This window comes from Marmota marmota, unplaced genomic scaffold, assembly GCF_001458135.2.
Source record: "Marmota marmota marmota unplaced genomic scaffold, marMar, whole genome shotgun sequence".
Lineage (NCBI taxonomy): Eukaryota > Metazoa > Chordata > Mammalia > Rodentia > Sciuridae > Marmota > Marmota marmota.
Genome location: NW_026006019.1, coordinates 1 through 5,492, shown reverse-complemented (window position 1 = coordinate 5,492; position 5,492 = coordinate 1). Strand labels below are relative to the sequence as shown.

The 5,492-nt window shown below is 45.4% G+C and overlaps 1 long non-coding RNA gene across 1 annotated transcript; it reads right to left on the bottom strand.

Moving 5' to 3' along the window:
- Positions 1–2,120: 2,120 nt before the first annotated feature.
- On the bottom strand, positions 2,121–5,484 carry LOC125614703. The gene is made up of 2 exons (XR_007345270.1): positions 3,719–5,484; positions 2,121–2,561 (listed from the first exon to the last, which is right to left on the bottom strand). It is a non-coding gene; the product is annotated as an uncharacterized LOC125614703 (long non-coding RNA).
- Positions 5,485–5,492: the final 8 nt, after the last annotated feature.

Below are 5,492 nucleotides of genomic sequence, written 5' to 3'. Positions count from 1 at the left end.
TAAAAAAAAAAAAAAAAAAAGAAAGAAAAGAAAAGAAAAAAGAAAGAAAGAAAAGAAAATGGAAAACATAACTCCTTCCTTATACTTTTTACATAAAAATTATTTCTAGCTAAATTAAAGTTCTAAAACAAAACAGCAATTGATTATGGACATAAAAAGTCCAAACTATGATAGCAATTAAAATGTCTATTGAAGTTACAATCAAAATGTCTGCACAAGGCACTATAAAAACTGAAAAGACAAATCATGTACTGGGAACTATTAACCAATATGAAATTAGTATCCAGAACACATGGTTTCCTAAGAAAGAAGAAAGACAAATCAACCAAGAAAATAGCCTAGTGGCTCCCTGTGGGGGAATGGAGAGAGATCCAAATAGAGGGGCCCTCAGGGCTGTGGTCTGTTGGGTGTTTATTGCTTAAGATGTGGTTTAGATACATGTAACTTGCTTTTGAGTTTTATAGGAGATCACGTGAGTCTCAGAGGAGACTTTGTGCTTGGGCTTTGGGGCATTCTGGAACTGTTATGACCGTGGGAACTCTTGGAGATGGGACTACATGCATTTTTTCATGGTGAGATAAATGTGCGTTTTGGGGGACCAAGGGTAGAATATTGTGGTTTGCGTGTGAGGTGTCCCCTCAAAGCTTCTGTGTTAATGCAGGAATGTTTGGAGGTGAAATGACTGGATTGTGAGAGCTGTAACCCAATTGGTCCAGCCTAGTTTGAATTGACTGGCTGAGTGATAACTGTAGCCAGGTGGGACAAGGCTGGAGGAGGTATGCCCTGGAAGGGAGCATTTTCCCTGTGACCCCTTCCCCTGTCTCTACTTGTGGGCCACCATAAGGAGGACAGCTCTCCTTTTCAGCCCTTCTGCATGATGCTCCACCTCACTTGGGCCCAGAGCATTGGATTCAGCTGACCAAGGGCTGAACTTCTGAAACCATGTATCAGAGGAAACTTTTCCTCCTCTAAGTTGGTTTCCTAAGTAAGAAGAAAAACAAATCAACCAAGAAAATAGCCTAGTGGCATTCTGGAGACAGTGAAAGAAGACCGACTAACACCATCATAATCCCATTCCTGAGGGCTCCCTCATTTCCCCATGGTCCCACTTCTTAATACCTGCACCTTGGGGATTTGGTTTTAGCATATGAAAATGTAAGTTGTATGAGTCAGATTGGGTTGCCATAACAAAGTACCCCAAATTGGGTGGCCTAAAATGCCATGCCCTTTCACCATGATGTTCTGCCTCACTTCAGATCCAAAGGAATGGAGTCAGCCAACCATGGACTGAGAACTCCAAAATCATAAGCCAAAATAAATCTTCCCTCCACAACATTGTTTTTCTTAGGTATTTGTCATAGCAACAAAAAGCTGACTAACCACAAAAACAGTTAATAGCAAGTGTGGGTGAGGGAGTGGGAAACTTGAACCCTTAAATAGTGCTGCTGAGAATGTAAAGTGTGTAGAAACTTTGGAAAAGTCTGTCAGTTCCTCTAAACTTCAAACACATCTGGGCCCAGTGATGCATGCCTGTAATACCAGCCGCTCAGGAAGATAAGGCAAAAGGACTGCAAGATCAAGGCCAGCCTGGGCAACTTAGTGAGACCCTCAGCAGCTTAGTGAAGCCCTGTCTGAAAATATAAAATAAAAAGGGCTGGGGTGTGGGTTAGTAGTAAAGAACCTCGGGTTCAACCCCACAAGAAGTTAAACAGAGTTACCATAGACCCTGCACTTGTCTCCCTAGAGGAATGTTTGTAACAGCACTATTCAAAATAGCCCCAAAGTGGAAATACCAAAGATACGTACCCATTGATGAACTAACAATGTTTGATTCCCACTCAATGGATTATGATTTAGCCACACAGAGTGAAGTGCCTTGTGAGACCTTGAAAATATCAAACTTGGTGAAGGAGGTCATCACAAAATTCACCCCATGTCTGATGAAATGCCTGGAATAGCGAGGTCTGTAGGACAGAAAAGAGGTGAGTGGTTGCCAGGGGCTGGAGAGGGTGGGGAGGATTAGAGTCACTACTTAGGGTTGCTTTGGGGGTGACACAAATGTTCTGAAATTGGCAGGAGTGATGGAAGCACAGCTCTGAAGGTACTAGAAATCACTGGAATGACTCACCCGGGTAAAAGATTTTATCTGATGTATAACAGCTCAGTGAGGCTGGAGGAAGAGAGCGACCCCACAGTGGGTCATAGATCATGTGAGCTGACATGATAAAATACAGACGGCGGGCTCACTTATCATCATGAAAACGTACTTCCCCGGTTCTGCAGTTGGGAAGACCAAGATGAGCCCCTCATGACTTCTGTGTCTGGAGAGGGCTGATCTGTTTCCAGTGCTGCGCTTTGAGTGCCGCATCCTCTGGAGGAGATGGACTGAGTGTGCCCACATGATAGAAGGGACAGACTTGCCCCCAAGGCCCCTTGGTAAGGCACCAACCTGTTCAAGGAGCAGAGCCCTCATGGCCTAGTCATCTCCTGGATGAGTTCATACTGCTGCACTGGGGGCCATTTCCAACAGGAATTTTGGAGTGGTCACAGATGTTCAAATTCTAACATGATACAAGAAAAAAAGAATTTAAAAAGGAATTACAATGTGGATCGAGGACTAACAATTTCAGCAAGTATGTCGCAACATAATGGTGAAAGTAAAACGGAACTCCTGAAGTGGCTCTGAGCCTTTCAGAAACAATCTCTTTTTGCACTCTTCACCCCTGTCCTATGAGCAGTGATATCCAGGAGTGCAGAGCAGTTCCTAGACTTTAGGCTTTAATTCAGCTGTCTTTGGAAAATTACTGTTATCTTGGTTGGTAGAACAGGAAATCAAGGTGAGCCTGGGGTTCTTGCTGCCTGGGAGCAGGGATCCTTCAAAAGATGGATGTTAGTGGGACTCAGGAGACAGCCACAAGGAGCTTCCACTGCCTGAGCTTGAAGAGATAATAGTGACAGTTCATTAAGGCACTTTAGGCTGTGACAAAGCCATGAATCCACAATGATAATCAAATAAAACAAAGTTTTCTCTTTAATTTTCATACATCTAGCATTTTATTCAGGTTAATTTTATGAGAAAATTTTTGTTCATGTTTGAATGTATATAATGTATGTTTTTAAGATGGGTGAAAACCAATTTAAGTGCAAGTATTAGTTAACATAGGCACCGTCACCAAAAGATGTGAAAAGAATTTCATCCCTATTGTCTGTTCAGAATATTGACACACTTCACATGCTGAGTGTGAAGGAAGTGTGCAAATCTCAGAGAACCGGTAACAATCATAAGCTGGGAAAGAAGGGACACCCAAGAGGGCAGAAGAAAGAAGCATGCTAAGGTGTATCTTGGGGCAGATTTCTGGTCCCACTGGGACAGGGCTGGGCTTCTGGGAAACTGAAGCAGTGCAAACCCTGACTCTTGTCATCAAGTCAAAAAGATTTCACACGAGGCTCAGAGTAGAAGGGTTGGGAAAGGAGGACACTCTCAAGGGAGAGAGTGAGTGCTCTCAGAGGGGTGAGGGGCTGCATGCCTCTCCTACCCTCTACTTTTATTGGGAGCCCAGGGAAATTTTCAGAGTCCCACCCAACCCCACCTTCTGACTTTTGACTGACAGCAAAATCCAACAGATCATGGTGTGGTGCTCATAGTGTAGAAGTTTTTATGGAAACTGAATATTCCTGTTTTTGCCTAAAGTTCTTACCCCCTTAACCTACTCATTACCTTTGAATAGATCAGGCATTATGAGGGTCTTGATGTTTTGGCTAATAGGGCAATTGGAGAGTGATAAGGCAGGGTTCTGGAGACTTGGTTACAAGAGATAATGATGACATGGTCCAGAAATGGTAATGTTTCTTAAGTAAGGCAGGCATAGGTTTTAACATACAAGGACCCCCATAGGTGCTTATCTGTCAGATAAGGCTCCCTGTGGCTTTCAGTGGTCTCTTATTGTCCTTACTTGCTCACCCACTCATGGTTGAGTAGCTACCTTGTTGGATTCTCCGAGACAGGACAGGGCACTGGGTGTTCAGCAGGAAGCAGTGTTTATTAGTGCCAGCGGATTTGTATCCAAAAGCTGAGGACTCTTGTTAGTTCCTCTTTTACTTGCCAGCTCTTTGTCTCCCATATAAGGTCATACACAGTCTGGCTGGCATTCTATTTCTACGCAACAGTGTTTCTTTTAAAAAATTTTTTCATACATGAATGTAGTATAACTTTTCATTCTTGATGAAATGAAATGTATGATGTAGAGTTACTCAGACAGTGCAATCATATATACATATAGGGTATGATTAATTCTACTCATTCCTACCCCCATACTCCCCCCCTCTGTCTAATCCTAAGTGCTTCTATTTGTCCCTAGCCAACCCCTCTTATTATGAATGATTATCTGCATATCAGAGACAATGTGCAGTCTTTGGTTCTTCAGGACTGGCTTATTTTGGTTTAGCATAATATTCTCCAGTTCCACCCATTTACTGGCAAATGCCATAATTTCATTCTTCTTTATGGATGAGGAAAATTCCAATGTGTATATACACCACAATTTCTTCATCTGTTCATCTGTTGAATGGCCCCTAGGTTGGTTCCATAGTTTAGCTATTGTGAATTGAGCTTGTGGAGGGTGCACATTGATACTGAGGGTGTATATCTTCTTTGTTCTGAGAAAGTCCCTACCACAACCTAATACTGCCAAGGAGTACACTACTGCTGTGGGGCCTGAAAACTCTTCCCTGGGCTTCCAGAATTGCTTTGGACAGAGATTCTGCGTTTCCACTCCCTGCCTTTCTCCATGTGAGTATGACTGTGGTTATCCTTCACCATAGTGAGGTCAGCACCCACGTGTCGAGGACCATCTTTTTAGTCTGGTAGGTCTTGGGACGTGGAGGACCTGCCTCAGAGGAGCCACAGACAACCTAGGAGGGACCACGCCATTTCCGACTTCGGGCTTCATGCTGGCATCCGACGAGACTTTAAGGCATCTTGGAACACTGGGAAATAGCGGTTCATACTTAAAACATCGCTTCCAGTTTGAAGACGTCGAGTTTAAGGCGTCTTTGGCTTGATTTCGACTGTGGGAGGGGGAGTACCTTCGAATCTATGGCGACACCGAAGGCGACACCCACACCCGCGGCCCCATCCCGGGCGCTGGCACTAACTCGAACCAGCACCAAGTAGGTACCGGGCTCCCATCAAAGGTCCAGAATCGCCCTGTCGGTCTGGAGGAAAACCCCAGAACGCAGCACGTCGGGCCAGCTGCGCGGAGAGGGGCGCGGGCTCATCACCACTGGGAAGGAGACCGCACCTACTGCGCACGCTCAAGAACGGGCGCTCGGGGATTACGTCAGCTCGCGGCGTCTGCGCGTGATGTAACTGGCCGGCGCCGGTAGAAAGGAGCGCCCTGCGGCACACGTGGGTGGCGGAGCGGCGGGCGGGCACATGGCGAGTTGCGCGGCGCTGGCGGTGTGCGGGCAGGCGCTGGTGGTGCGGGGCGGGC